The following is a 13,651-nucleotide window of genomic DNA, read 5'->3' as shown; positions in this document are numbered from 1 at the left end:
TGTAGTTTTTATGTGTGCTGAAAAAAAGTGGAAGCGGCGAAAGAGGAAGGAATAAGAGCTTGAGATGAGCAGTTTTAGAGAAGTATTAGCGCCATGTCACGTTAATTTCATGTCACATTTTTATTGGCTGGTCAGTAAACGTGGGTAGTAGCAGCAAACACACCATTCAATGATCTGGTTGAATTTCTGACACAGAAAATTACTGTAGGCTGTAGGCTGTTTAATGTGCTAAACAATAATTAGTTCCCCTTCGAAAGGTAACTCTCGTTGCGTCGTCATTTTTGATGACTGCTAATGGGATAACTCCTGTTTTTTGACTTGTTTTTTTTTTTGACTGTTTACTCCGATACTGAAGCCTAATTTGTTAACGTTTGTGAAGTTGCACAAACCAATGGCGCTTTCACCAGCCAGAAAGGGTGGAGCTGACTGCTATATAAGCTGGCGAAAAAAGCGCCATATCATCAGAATCTTCTCCTTGAGCGACGAGACCATTTCTTCGCTGACTCTTCATTGCAAAGAGCCTTTGCATGAAACGGACGGTCACAGCGAGTGTGTCGCCTGTCTGGGGATTTCCCACGTGGAGGCTGCATTTTCTCATTGTGAGGACATGAACCTCTCCTGTCTTCGCTTGCGGATCGCCTTTTTCCAAAAGGGCGATCCCCCTCGCCATGTTCTCCCGCCTCTCTCTCCACGGAGGAAGAAGCAGCGAAACAGTGGATCTTCTCTTCACAGCGCGAGTGATGTGACATCGGCGCGGTGCCCGCGTCCTTCACCCTCACCTTCGCGCTCCCTCCCGCCGGTGTGTTTCACACAGGACGATCAACGCCCCTCCCCTGATGCGAGCGGCTTGATTTCCTTCGGCGTTTCCGAGGAGGAAATGGTCGTTGACGACTCCATGTCCTTGACGGCCTCTGATGCGGACGAGTGGGCGTGTTCCGGCGAAGAGCCTGAAGCCCCGCCTCCTTCTCAGTCGATGCGGCCAAGCATCGATACAGAGCTGATCCGAGTGCTGAAATGAGCTGTGGAGGAGCTCAGTCTGGATTGGTCGGAACCTGAAGAGCCCACCGCCGGCCTCCTTGACAAATGGTTCCTTCAGGGAAAACGTCAGCGGCCAGCTCTATTGATGCCTGCTGTCCATGAAGAGCTCACTAAAACCTGGCGGGCGCCATATTCAGCGCGAGTTAACCCTTCCACTGCCGCAGCTCTCACCGTTGTTGACGGCGCGGAGGAAAAAGGGTATTGCAAGCTCCCCCCTCTGGAAGAAGCGGTAGCGGCACATCTCCTCCCGCCAGCGACCAGAGGATTGAAGGCTGCAGTGCTGCCGTCCAAGCCCTGCAGGATGAAGTCAGCGCTGGCGAACAGAGCGTATGCAGTGGCCGGCCAGGCTGGCTCCGCCCTGCATACTATGTCTGTACTTCAAGTGTTTCAAGCCAAACTTCTCCGTGACATGGACGAGTTTGGCCGTGAACTGAGTGCTTTTAGCGAGCTGCGCACCGCAACGGACCTCGCCTTGCGTGCAACCAAGGCAACAACCCAAGCGGTCGTGAAGGCTATGGCCAACCTAGTGGTGCTGGAGCGCCACCTGTGGCTGAACTTGACGGAGATCAGGGACGCTGAAAAGATGGCTTTCCTGGATTCGCCGATCTCTCAGAAAGGTCTGTTCGGCCCCGCTGTGGACGGTTTCACAGAGCGTTTCACAGAGGCACAGAAGACGTCGCAAGCGCTGCGTCACTTCCTGCCTAAATGCCCCAATGCATCGGCGACTATTTCAAGCCGCCGAAGACGGCATCCACACCGCAGCCTACAAAGCCCGCGTAGCTTCAACTCTCGCAAAAGCCGGAGCCTGGTCTGCAGCAGCACCCCCGAACGGCAAAGAAATTTCCGTTTCCAAAGCGCCAAGGTCCCCGCCCTCGCGTAGTGCTGGACCCTGAGCCGCAAAAGCCGTCCTGATGTGCGTGCGGAGAGGAAGAGAAAAAGGAGGATTCTCGCAGGTGCCGGAATTCCCTTAAAGAAATCTTGCATGTATTCCCTGTCACTTCGAAAAATTCTGAGTGGCGGAGGTTTTCTGACCAGGCGCGTCCCGCTAAGGCAGCGTGCACCTCAAACTACCGCTGTGATAGCGGAACCACTTACTATAAAGAGCAATTTTCCTCTCCCCACACTTACACGCACACACATCAGCATATCCCCATCCGGCGATGCGCTGACTTTATCAAAAATACTCAAAAATGCCAACGCTCCCTCTATAGGCAGCGAGTTAGCATCAATACAAATTGGGAACATTGCGTGGCTGCCGCGTCCCCTGTGATTCCTTTGGGCCTTTTGCTGATGCGACCCCTGCAGTATTGGCTAAAAGCGCACATTCCGTCCCACGCCTGGCGCCTGGGCCATGCTTACATCAAGGTAGGCCGCCACTGTCTCAAAGCTGTGGCTCCTTGGACATCTCCTCGCCTGTATATATCAGGTTTTCAGTTAGGGATGGTATCCAGGAGGAAGGTGGTCACAACAGACGCGTCCAGCTGGGGCTGGGGCACTCTAGCGTTCGGCTCCTGGTCAATCCACGAGCAACGCCTACACATCAACTGTCTCGAAATGATGGCAGTGTGTCTAGCCTTGGAAACCTTCCTCCCAGCCCTAAAAGGACATCATGTCCTAATGCGGTCAGACAATATGTCAGTGGTAGCCTACATCAACCGCCAGGGCGGCCTCAGGTCCCGTCCCCTTCACAGGTTGACGCAACGTCTCCTGTTATGGGCACAGAAAAAACTCCTCTCATTACGAGCGGGGGCGGATATGTTGTCGAGGAACAACATGGCGCCGGGGGAGATTACACCACCTATCGGTTCAGGAAATATTGTCAGTTTTTCGGCAGGGCAGAGGTCGACCTCTTCGCCTCCGAAGACAACTATCACTGCCCAATCTATTTTTCAAAAGCACGGGATGCTCTGGCCCAGGATTGGCCCAACACCCGTCTGTATGCTTTTCCCCCGATCGCCCTGCTACCCTAGGTTATCAGGCAAGTCAGGGAGACAAGATGCTCTCTCCTCCTTGTGGCCCCCCTCTGGAGGAATCAGATTTGGTTCCCAGAGATGGTCCAGATGCTGTCTGCAGTTCCATGGCAGATACCACTGAGGAAAGACCTTCTCTCGCAAGCACAGGGCAAGATTTGGCATCCTTAACCAGAACTGTGGAGCCTTCATGTCTGGGCGCTTGACAGGAGTCTAACCAAATCCCCGCGAGAGTCAAAAATACCATTTTAGAAGCTAGAGCTCCGTCTACTAGACGTCTCTATGCTCTGAAGTGGTCAGTCTTCAGTGACTAGTGTTCAGTACGTAGTCAGGATCCAATATCATGTGATGTGTCCCATGTACTGACTTTCTTACAAGAGCTTTTGGACAAGGGCCGTTCCCCGTCCACGCTCAAAGTTTATATGGCAGCTGTTGCGGCAAATCGTTCTCCTGTAGCTGACCGTTCGATTGGCAGAAACGACTTGGTCGTTAAGTTTCTTAGAGGCGCTCGACGGTTAAACCCTCCTGGCCCTAAAACTGTACCTACATGGGACTTGTCTGTAGTCCTAAGAGCTCTTAAAGGGGCCCCCTTTGAGCCGCTCACTTCGATCGGCTTGAGGGCTCTGACGTTGAAAACCGCTCTGCTTTTGGCCCTAGCGTCGGTCAAAAGAGTGAGTGACTTGCAAGCCCTGTCTGTCAGCGCTGCATGTCTCGAATTTGGGCCTAATGACTGCAAAGTCATTCTTCAGCCATGCAGTGGCTATATACCGAAAGTGCTCTCAACATCGTTTAGAGCTCAGGTCATTTCCCTTCTGGCCCACCCTACTGCGGACGGCGAACAGGGTCCCAACCTGCTGTGTCCTGTCAGGACACTCAGAGTCTACTTTGAGTGTTCTGCGTCTTTCAGACAGTCAGAACAGCTCTTTGTATGCTTTGGAGGTCGCTCTAAAGGGCTGCCAGTTACAAAGCAAAGATTGTCACGATGGATTGTTGACGCTATAGCCTTGGCTTATGCCTCGGCCGACCTACAGTGCCCTATCGGGGTGAAGGCCCACTCCACTAGAGGGATGGCCTCGTCCTGGGCGTGGTCTAGCGGAATTTTTATTGGGGAGATCTGTGCGGCTGCTGGCTGGTCATCGCCATCTACGCCATCTACCTTTGTGGCAGCCATGGTTGCAACCCTAAAGGTTGCGGGTTCGAGTCTCAGGTCCGGCAGGGATTGTCGGTGGGGAAGGTGAATAACCAGCACTCTCTCCACCCTCAATACCATGACTGAGGTGAGTCCCTTGAGCAAGGCACCCTACCCCCAACTGCTCCCCAGGCGCCGCAGCAATGGCTGCCCACTGCTCCGGGTGTGTGTTCACGGTGGGTGTGTGTTCACTACTGTGTGTGTGCACTTGGATGGGTTAAATGCAGAGCACAAATTCCTAGTATGGGTCACCATACTTGGCCTCACTTCACCTCCTTTCCTTTCCTTTATTAGATTTTACAATCTGGACGTGCCCGTCTTGCAGATGCGGGTGTTATCTGCTTAAGTTCTCTTTCACCCCCTTATTAGTGGGTGGAGTTATGTTAACTCCCTGAGGCCGGCTGTATCGCCGGCAATACCAGCTCATTTTTTTTTAGATCAGCGCAAAAGACACTAAAAATGCTCTGTCGGTTTTAGTCATACAAATTAGAGATATACATCATTGGGAACTGTAAAGTGTGTACTTTTATTTGTGCACACTCACAAGAACAGCAGAAAGTTGTGCTTTTTTATTTAGAATAAAGAAAACAAACAGGGTGATTTCTGTTTTCTCTGTCTCTGCGAACTGCTTTTAGAAATGCGTCACTTAAATCATTCAAACTCCGTGAATACTCAGCACACAAACAGAAAAGTGGTATCTACTGAAAGCTTGAGATTTATGCTTTTAAACGAAGTAAGTTTGATCAAAAACAAATAATCTGTGATAAATTAATCTATATGAAACCAAGGAGACGTCTAGTCTATCCAGTTCCAACTAATTATCTCTAATGTGACCGCGCCCACTAGCGAACTTCCTTTAGATATGCAAATTAGCCATGTGCCACAAGCGCGGCAAGTATCTGTATGCGAGGAAACTCCCACATCACTGAAACAAAGCAACATGACTTCAAGTTCATCTTGGTTACAGTTTGTTTCTGAATGAAGATATGCTGTGAGGAATAAGACTTATATTTACCACGATCACAAGAAGGACGCGATGCAACGCAAGCCCAGCAGGAGGAGACATTTACATGAGTAAGTCTTACTTTCATTTTCCTACTAGCTTTCGCTGTTATTTACTTTGACAAAACGTGTACACATTTTACTAGTTAGACTTATTCCAAACTAAAATTCCTGACTTTATCAAATGAAACATTATGAAGTATGTTTGATTGCATTGCATCTCTCACGATACCAGGATATTTATAATGTTCTAGAAAAACGATGTGATTATGACTGTGAGATGCATTTATGACGATATGTTTATGACTGTGGAATCATACTTATTTATTTATTTTATTGTATAACAGTAGGGTGTAAAAGTAATATGTGTGCTTACACTTAATGTATGTTTACATCACGTTTATTAGTAATATAGTGCTAAACGATAATTATTAGTTTCTCAGATATTACATGTCCTTTTTTACATTAGTACAAATGCTAGAATCTATGACTATATACCAGTTATTCCCCTGTAAAGGGAAGTGTGTCCAAACCTTTGCCTGGTAGTGTATGTGTGTGTATTTATTTATTATAGATGCTCCTAATATGAATAGGCTCACAGATGTTTTGCTTTTGTTGTTTTTAGTGCTCAGAAACCTGCTCAACAGATGAATCTTGCTGTCCTTCCCTTGAGTCTCTTCAAACTGTTTTCCTCTGAGAGAGCTGTACAAACTTCAGATGATACAGATAAAAATACAGTACAAATACAGATATTTAAAGTGCACACACTTTAATATCAGGTAAGATTTACTTGTTTTATTTGTTGAACTGAATTCAGAAAAAGTTTTCAGAAATGCCACAAAGTCTGTGCACATCTGTGTGGTTAGATGAGGGAGCTCAATATTGTGTCTTTGACCTTCATTATGTATGTTTTGATTATACTGTGTTGTAAATAAAATACAAATAATCTAAAAAACGATTTTTTTTTAATCTTCTCACATTGTTTCTTCTTCTGCTAGTCAAGTCAGTCATTGATGGGGCCATTAGGGAGGGCTCTTTTGTCTTTCAGGTGTGAATTGCTAAATATTCATGGGCCATTGCCACACCTATGAATAATCCCTTTCGATCACAAAACATGTTTTAGAAAATTTACATCAATATATTGTTTTTTCTGAACGAGTGAACGAGATGATTTTCACATCATTTGGTTGATAAAATTCTAGCCTACTCCATACAATTCTCAAAAGTCTTGTTAACAAATGGCCTGTATGTGTTTCATGACCTTATTTCAGTGACTTCAAAACTTTAGTTTTTCACTAACCACGCATAAACGTAGTTTTCTCAAAAACACAACCATGTACATTAATGTTGCTTACATATTATTGTAGCCCAATATGTGCTGATTACAATGTAATCAGACTTTAGCCATTAAAATGTTTTTAAGATACTGAAAAAACAACAAATGTCAGGGCATGTCAAACTTCTTCAGGGCCTCAAAACACCCTCAGGCCCCAGAGGGTTAAAGCAGACCTCAGGTTGACCTTTGGTCTCTTATTAGCTCAGGTCTTTTGGGCCCTCAAAAAGTGCCTTTAGACTGGGCTTCTGAGCAGGCTAGTTCTGTTCTTGCTTTTAGCACGGCGTAACTGGATACTTTCCCCATTAGCAGTCGTCAAAAATGACGATGCAACGAGAGTTACCTTTCGAAGGGGAACGCTCCGGTTACTCACGTAACCTCGGTTCCCTGAGATAAGGGAACGAGCGTTGCGTAAGCTGCTGTGCTAAAGTTGCACATGAGTCGATGGCTGTCGCTTCAGTCATTTGATTCTGATGATATGGCGCTTTTCGCCGACCTATATAGCATTCAGCTCCGCCCTTTCTGGCGGGTGAAAGCGCCATTGGTTTGTGCAACTTCACAAACGTTAACAAATCAGGCTTCAGTATCCTAGTAAACAGGAGTTACCCCATTAGCAGTCGTCAAAAATGACGACGCAACGCTCGTTCCCTTATCTCAGGGAACCGAGGTTACGTGAGTAACCGGAGCGTTTCTCAGATATAAAATATCCTTTTTTACATTAGTACAAATGCATCAGTCTATGACTACAAAATCATATATATTACAGATGCTCCTGATATTAACATACTCACAGATGTTTTGTTTTTGTTGTTTCTTTTTTAGCAATCTGAAACCTGCTCAACAGATGAATCCTGTCGAGTTTCACTTGAGTCTCTTCAAACTGTTTTCCTCTGAGAGCACTTTACCAGCTGATGAACAGATGTTCAACTACACTGATATTCTAGTGTAAAGCAAGTTCCTTGACTACTGGTGATGAGTTTTGCAAGCACTTAAATATCAGGTATGATTTACTTGTTTCACTTGTTGAACAGAATTCCAAAAAATTCAGTTTTCAGAAACAAAGTCTGTTCACATCTCTGTGGTTAGATCAGGGTGCTCAATAATGTGTCTTTGACCTTCAGTATGTATGTTTTGATTATACTGTGTTGTAAATAAAATACAAATAAACTAAAACTCCATTCTTTGAATCTTCTCACGTTGTTTCTTACCTGACAGCCACAGCCTCATTGATGGGCCATTAGGGGAGGGTTTATTGTCTCTCAGGTGTGAATTGACTAAATATTCATGACCATTGTCACTCTCTTGCATATTCCCTTTCGATCATAAAACATGTTTTTTTATTTTTTTATTTATTATATTGTTCTCCTTCAGGAACTTGAGCTGCTTCGAAAACACTATTGGAATGCCTTCAGCGTATCACGCTCTGAAACACATAAAAGCACATGCAGTGAGTGCAGCCGGCAGCTTCTGTCTTTCAGCAAGCGCTCTATGTGTGTGTGTGACACTCAGTTTTTTTTGTGGCACTCCACAGCTTTATTTTGAGAGTGTGATTTAGAGTAGAGCAATTTAGAGCGTGTGTGCCTCCCTGCCCACATTATTTCATGGCTGGGGGCACGCACGCTCTTTGTGTTGCTTGTTTGGGAGCGAGACACATGGAATCAGCTCTCAAGGGAGCTGATTGCCCGCACTGTGAGCAACTCTTGTTGTGCACGCTTTGCTCCTGGAGGGCTCTCTTTGAGAAAAAGCAGGTTGAGCCGCCAAAAAGCAGCAATAAATCGGTCCCCTGGCGCGGCATCATCACTGAAATCCTCGCCATTGCCCTCAAAGCCGTTGTGTACCACCTCGGCTTTGTTGGGCAAAGGCTACTCAGCGGCGGGTCAGGTGTTGCACGCATACCAGGCTGACATGCTAAAGGAGCTGGATGAGGGTGAGGAAGTAAAGGTGGATTACATCTCTGAACTCTGCCGGGCCACAGATTTGTCTCTTCATGCCACCAAGGCAATGGCAGCTGAGTACCGGCTCCTCATACCGGGACACCCAAAAGCAGAGCATCACTTCTCACGCTCCCCCTCAGAGGGAGTCCGGGTCTAGGCGGCGCTCTAAGTCGATGTCTTCAAAGCTGAAGATGGATTTGCGGGCCGTCCTTTAGGCAAAATCTCAAAGTGTTTGTCATGTAAGTTTATAAACACTAATGTCAAAATAAGTAAAGCAGACTTTTTATTTTAACAGACCAAACCATAAGGATTATTGTGGACCTCGACATGCTTGGACATGTCAATCTGATATCAGTCCCTAAACCTGCCCAATCACAGTAAACTTTCTCTATTTCTCTATTTTTTAATAAACATCATTTGGTATGTTTTTATAAAGTTTTTACTGTGCAAACTGAGCACCTATCCATCACGAAAAAAAAAAAAAAAACATCAAACATACTACCATGTTTAATAAAATATTGTAAGTAATCTAAATTATTATAGTAGGACTCAAGACATTTCATCCTAAGTCACATTTACATTGTTATATCAGTCTAATATCCAAATTATTATACAAATTTGTGATCTAATAAGTCCTATAAACATTTCAAGTTAAAAAGCGACTCGATTAAAAGACAAAATCTTTTTGTGTTAAGCAACAAACATGTTACTACAGGAAAACAAATCATTATTTAACATTTGTTATATTTTTACGTTTATTGAAGATGTAAAACATCAAAGTAACAAATATGATACTACAGCAAAACAAATCATTCATCGTACATCTTAAACATGTATTCTACATTTATTTAGGTTTTTGTCCTTATAAAACACATCAATTGCTTCTTTTAAAGATGATACTAAACAAAATGAGATTATATGTAATGTACTCTACATAAATAAACATTTACAATACTTTTAGGTGATCATAAATATAAAACATAGTATCAAACATGTTACTACAGCAAATCAAAACATTATTCAACTTTTATTTTATTGAAGCTATAAAACATCATAGTAACAAATATGTTACTACAGCTAAACAAATCATTATTCAACATTTAATTTTAATGAACTTGTAAAACACATCATTCACTTATTTTAAAGATGATACTAAACATCTCCATGTTTATAAAAATAAACATTTACAATACTTTTAGGTGATCATAAATATAAAACTTAGTATCAAACATGTTACTACAGCAAAACAAATCATTATTCAACTTTTATATTTTTAAGTTTATTGACATTATACATCTTCAAAGTAACAAACATGTTACTAAAGCAAAAGAAATCATTCATCGTACATCTTAAACATGTATTCAACACTTATTTAGGTTTTTGAACGTATAAAACACATCAGTCGCTTCTTTGTAAAGATGATACTAAACATCTGCATGTTTATAAAAAGAAACATTTACATTAGTATTAAGTTATCTTAAAAAATGGCTTACATTATTTTCTTTGAAAAATGATGTCCATACATGCATGAGTGATTTACAAAATCAAAAAACAAACAAAAACATTTAGTTTAAGGTGAATTAATAATAAAAATTAAATAAAAACTCACAGTACCATGTCTTGTCCATTGTGAAACTGCAAATCAGTCTGCCGCAGACCCTCACAAGAGGGGACGAGGGGAGGAGACGGGAGGGGTGACAGAGAAGTTGGTCTGTTACCGTTCTCTAAGTGAATGTTTTGAATGCTCAACATTTATTTCAAAGTGGAACATTACTTCAAAGTATAAATAAATACTACTACATCTGATATCCATTGGTAGAAATGGACTGACAAAGTAGCCTCAAACTATAATTTATATGTTATTTCAAACACTTTAGTTTGCTTAAAAGTTTGTTCTTTCTACAATTACTAACAAATAAGAGTGTTTTAAAATAGACCTGAGCTAGACATTTTTAACTACATGTTAAAAATGATACATATCCTCAAACAATTCCAATCATTTAAAATAGCTGCAGCTAAAAAAAAAAAAAAAAAAATTAAAAATTCCATTGGTATAAAGTATCTCCACTGTTGAAACCTAGTACACAATATGTGCTGAAACTACATTATTTTTTAATGCTGGTAATACTTTTGCTAAGTTTTAAGGATTCATAAAGTCTCATGGATCTACATGATTTTACTTTTTTTTTCTACAAAGATTTAAGTAAATTTTATAGTAAATGTAGGGTAAAACTAAATAATCATATTAAGAAACAGTGTATGCCATACTGTGTCGCACACACACACACACACACACACACACACACACACACACACAAACAATGACACCATTTAGAAAGGTCAACAGTCAGGTCATCACTTGCCCCGGGTAAAACTTGCTAAAAGTTAATTTTCCAGCTCTCCCCCAAAATCAAATATTGTGCATTCTATACTTTTTAATCTAGCCTGAAATTTTTAGCAAAAAGTTAGCAAATGTATCTTCATACCCAATGTCATTATCTGATTCTCTTTAATTTATAAGATTTACTTTTTTTTTCTACAAATGCTCATTCTGCTTTTATCAGTCTAATAAATTTTGTGTATATCCAGATACTGTTTCTAAACCAAACAAAGAAAACATATTATATTGTATTTAATATTTTTGCACAAGTACCATGGTTTCGTGTTTTAAAGGCTTGTCCAATGCTTTAGATGCAACAGAATGTGAATTTTTTAGCATGCAACATGAAATGAAAGAGTTGTATTAGTTGAGGTTTTTTCAACCGTTTATGGCCAATTTCGTAGGTTATTGTTTTGACCCACATAGATATAGTAAACCTTATAGTCCATACTTTTACCCCATTAACAGGCCCCAAAGAAAAGACCCCAAGCACAATTGTGAATTCAACAGACCTAGTTACACAGCATTTAAGAAAAGGGGCATAATGCGTACAGAATACAGAAACCCCTCTTGATCTATTATGACTGGTGTTTTACTAATGATCAAATGATCCAGCCTGGTCACTTTGTTTATGCGTAGGTATTTATACGTAACGTTAAGAGGCACAAAACGTACATCTTTGTACATTTTTATCGATGCTAAAACATACAATTTAGACGTATTGCAACTTTTACAAATAGCTACGTTTTTTTTTTGTTTTTTTTTTTTGCTAAAAACTTAAAATATTTACATATCTTTTATTTCATTAAATTATTCGTATCAATGCTTTTAAAATCATTTTACTAATAAGCGAGTTAGATTTTAGTCACCTTAACCTAACCCCAAGCTTAAACCTACCAATTTCATAGCAATTATGTATTTTTATTTTTATGCGTTTTTACAATTATTGATTTATTGCAAAAATGTCAACAGCCGTACCAAAAAGTAATCCAAATGACGATGCATTTACAGCAGCAGTCCTCTCTGGCAGAAAGCAGTAGGTTTGTTTGAGGTGCTGAGCAAAATTTCAATCGTTAATCGCTGAAAACATTATCCAGATCATTATCCTGATCCACTCCGTGAATGCACCCGCGCATCATTCAAACACATCTCATCAGAAACACGGCATGTCGTAATCTGTGACGAATGCAGGCAAGAGCCAATGAGCGTTCGATTTTCCTGCCGTAAAACCTGGCGTTTCTTAATGCGGCAATATTTTAATTTGAAAAAAGCACTTCAGCGGGCGTTTATTACTGTTGCTGCTTAAGTTGCTGCTCGGGTTGGAGATGAAGATCGCCGGATAAAGGCGTGAATTTGGGTCTTTTCCTCGAAATTGTACAGATTCCGAAGATCCGGATTACAACGCAAAAATAAAATCGTTTAATTTTGTAATTATGATACGTGTTCGGTGTATTTTATGGTTCTGTTGTTAGTCACAGCATGTTGGAGAAAATGCTTTTTGTGTCCCAGCACGACAAAAAAAAAAAAAAAAAAAAGTGAATATCACATGAATAAACTAATAAGCGATTGCATAAATGTATTTTAAGGGTTTAAAGTGTAGTCTTGTTTAGCTTTATATAGACCTATTCTCGGAAACGAGCTGGTAACAGAAATCACACAGAACAGAATGAAATGTTATAATTTCATATAAAGTAAACGATTAAACTATTTAATAAGGCAATTGAAAACATAAGGCCATTGGTATGACAATTAAAAACAACAATAATAATGAAATTAATACCGCAAATTCAGTATTCATAAGGATTTGTTATTAGGCGTTGTCAATACGGCAGTATTGTATGTTAAAAAGTGTAAGTAAATGTAACGTTTTGTAGAACCACATTTTACGTAAATTACATACGAATTATCATGAGATCACGTTGAATGATCAGGATTTCGGGTGACTCTGTTCACATCTTGTTTGTTGGATTGTATATGACTTTAGGCGAGTCCTTCTCAATGAGAGCCGTCAGCATTCAGTGATTATAAATAAATTGAAAATTCAGAAAATCTCTCTCTACGTGCGAGTGGTTGACTAAATGGGTATTACTTTTAGGACGATTATCTATCTTCATATTAATACGATGAACCGTCAACACAAAAAGTAAAGGCGCTATGTTTTTACTACTATTACAACTGAAACATATCTTGCCATTGTGCTCAAGGCTACACGTTCAGTAAAGTTTAACACTTGAGACACAAAACATAAAGGAATTTCTGCACACAAAACACCCTATATAACTCAAGAGCCCGAATCACCAAGAATATTACCATATAAATACAGAAAATTCATTTGTGATCGTTTGGGTATATTTTTATGTAAATGTTTTAAATTATTTTATTTACTTATGACACTATATCGTGACCTCTTGGTCAGATTGCTGTCGACAATGTTCATGCTTTATTTGGTGTACTCATTTCTTTCAACATTACCGCTTGACAGAGTAAGCCTATGGGTACTAACCATCGGCCATGTGCAACAACGTCTATCTGTTTTTTTCTGTTTAGGTTGCTTTTGTAAGATTTGCTAGGGATACTATGATACCTTGTTGTAACGTGATCACAATTAAGAAACATAACATTATACTACATCCCCTTGAAAAGGATAAAGAAATAGTCTTTTATGCAAGAACAGAAATATGTATCAGCAAATACCTAATACTGAAATCCTCTCTTCTAAATTGTATACCTTTGTCATTGTTTTTAGACGAAGACTATTCTCAGACTTTGGTCAAACATGCCACGAGTTTTCGCAGGAAAACTAGA

The sequence above is a fragment of the Garra rufa genome, chromosome 4 (assembly GCF_049309525.1).
Source record: "Garra rufa chromosome 4, GarRuf1.0, whole genome shotgun sequence".
Lineage (NCBI taxonomy): Eukaryota > Metazoa > Chordata > Actinopteri > Cypriniformes > Cyprinidae > Garra > Garra rufa.
The sequence above is the reverse complement of the archived record's forward strand: the minus strand, read 5'-3'. Positions refer to the sequence as shown.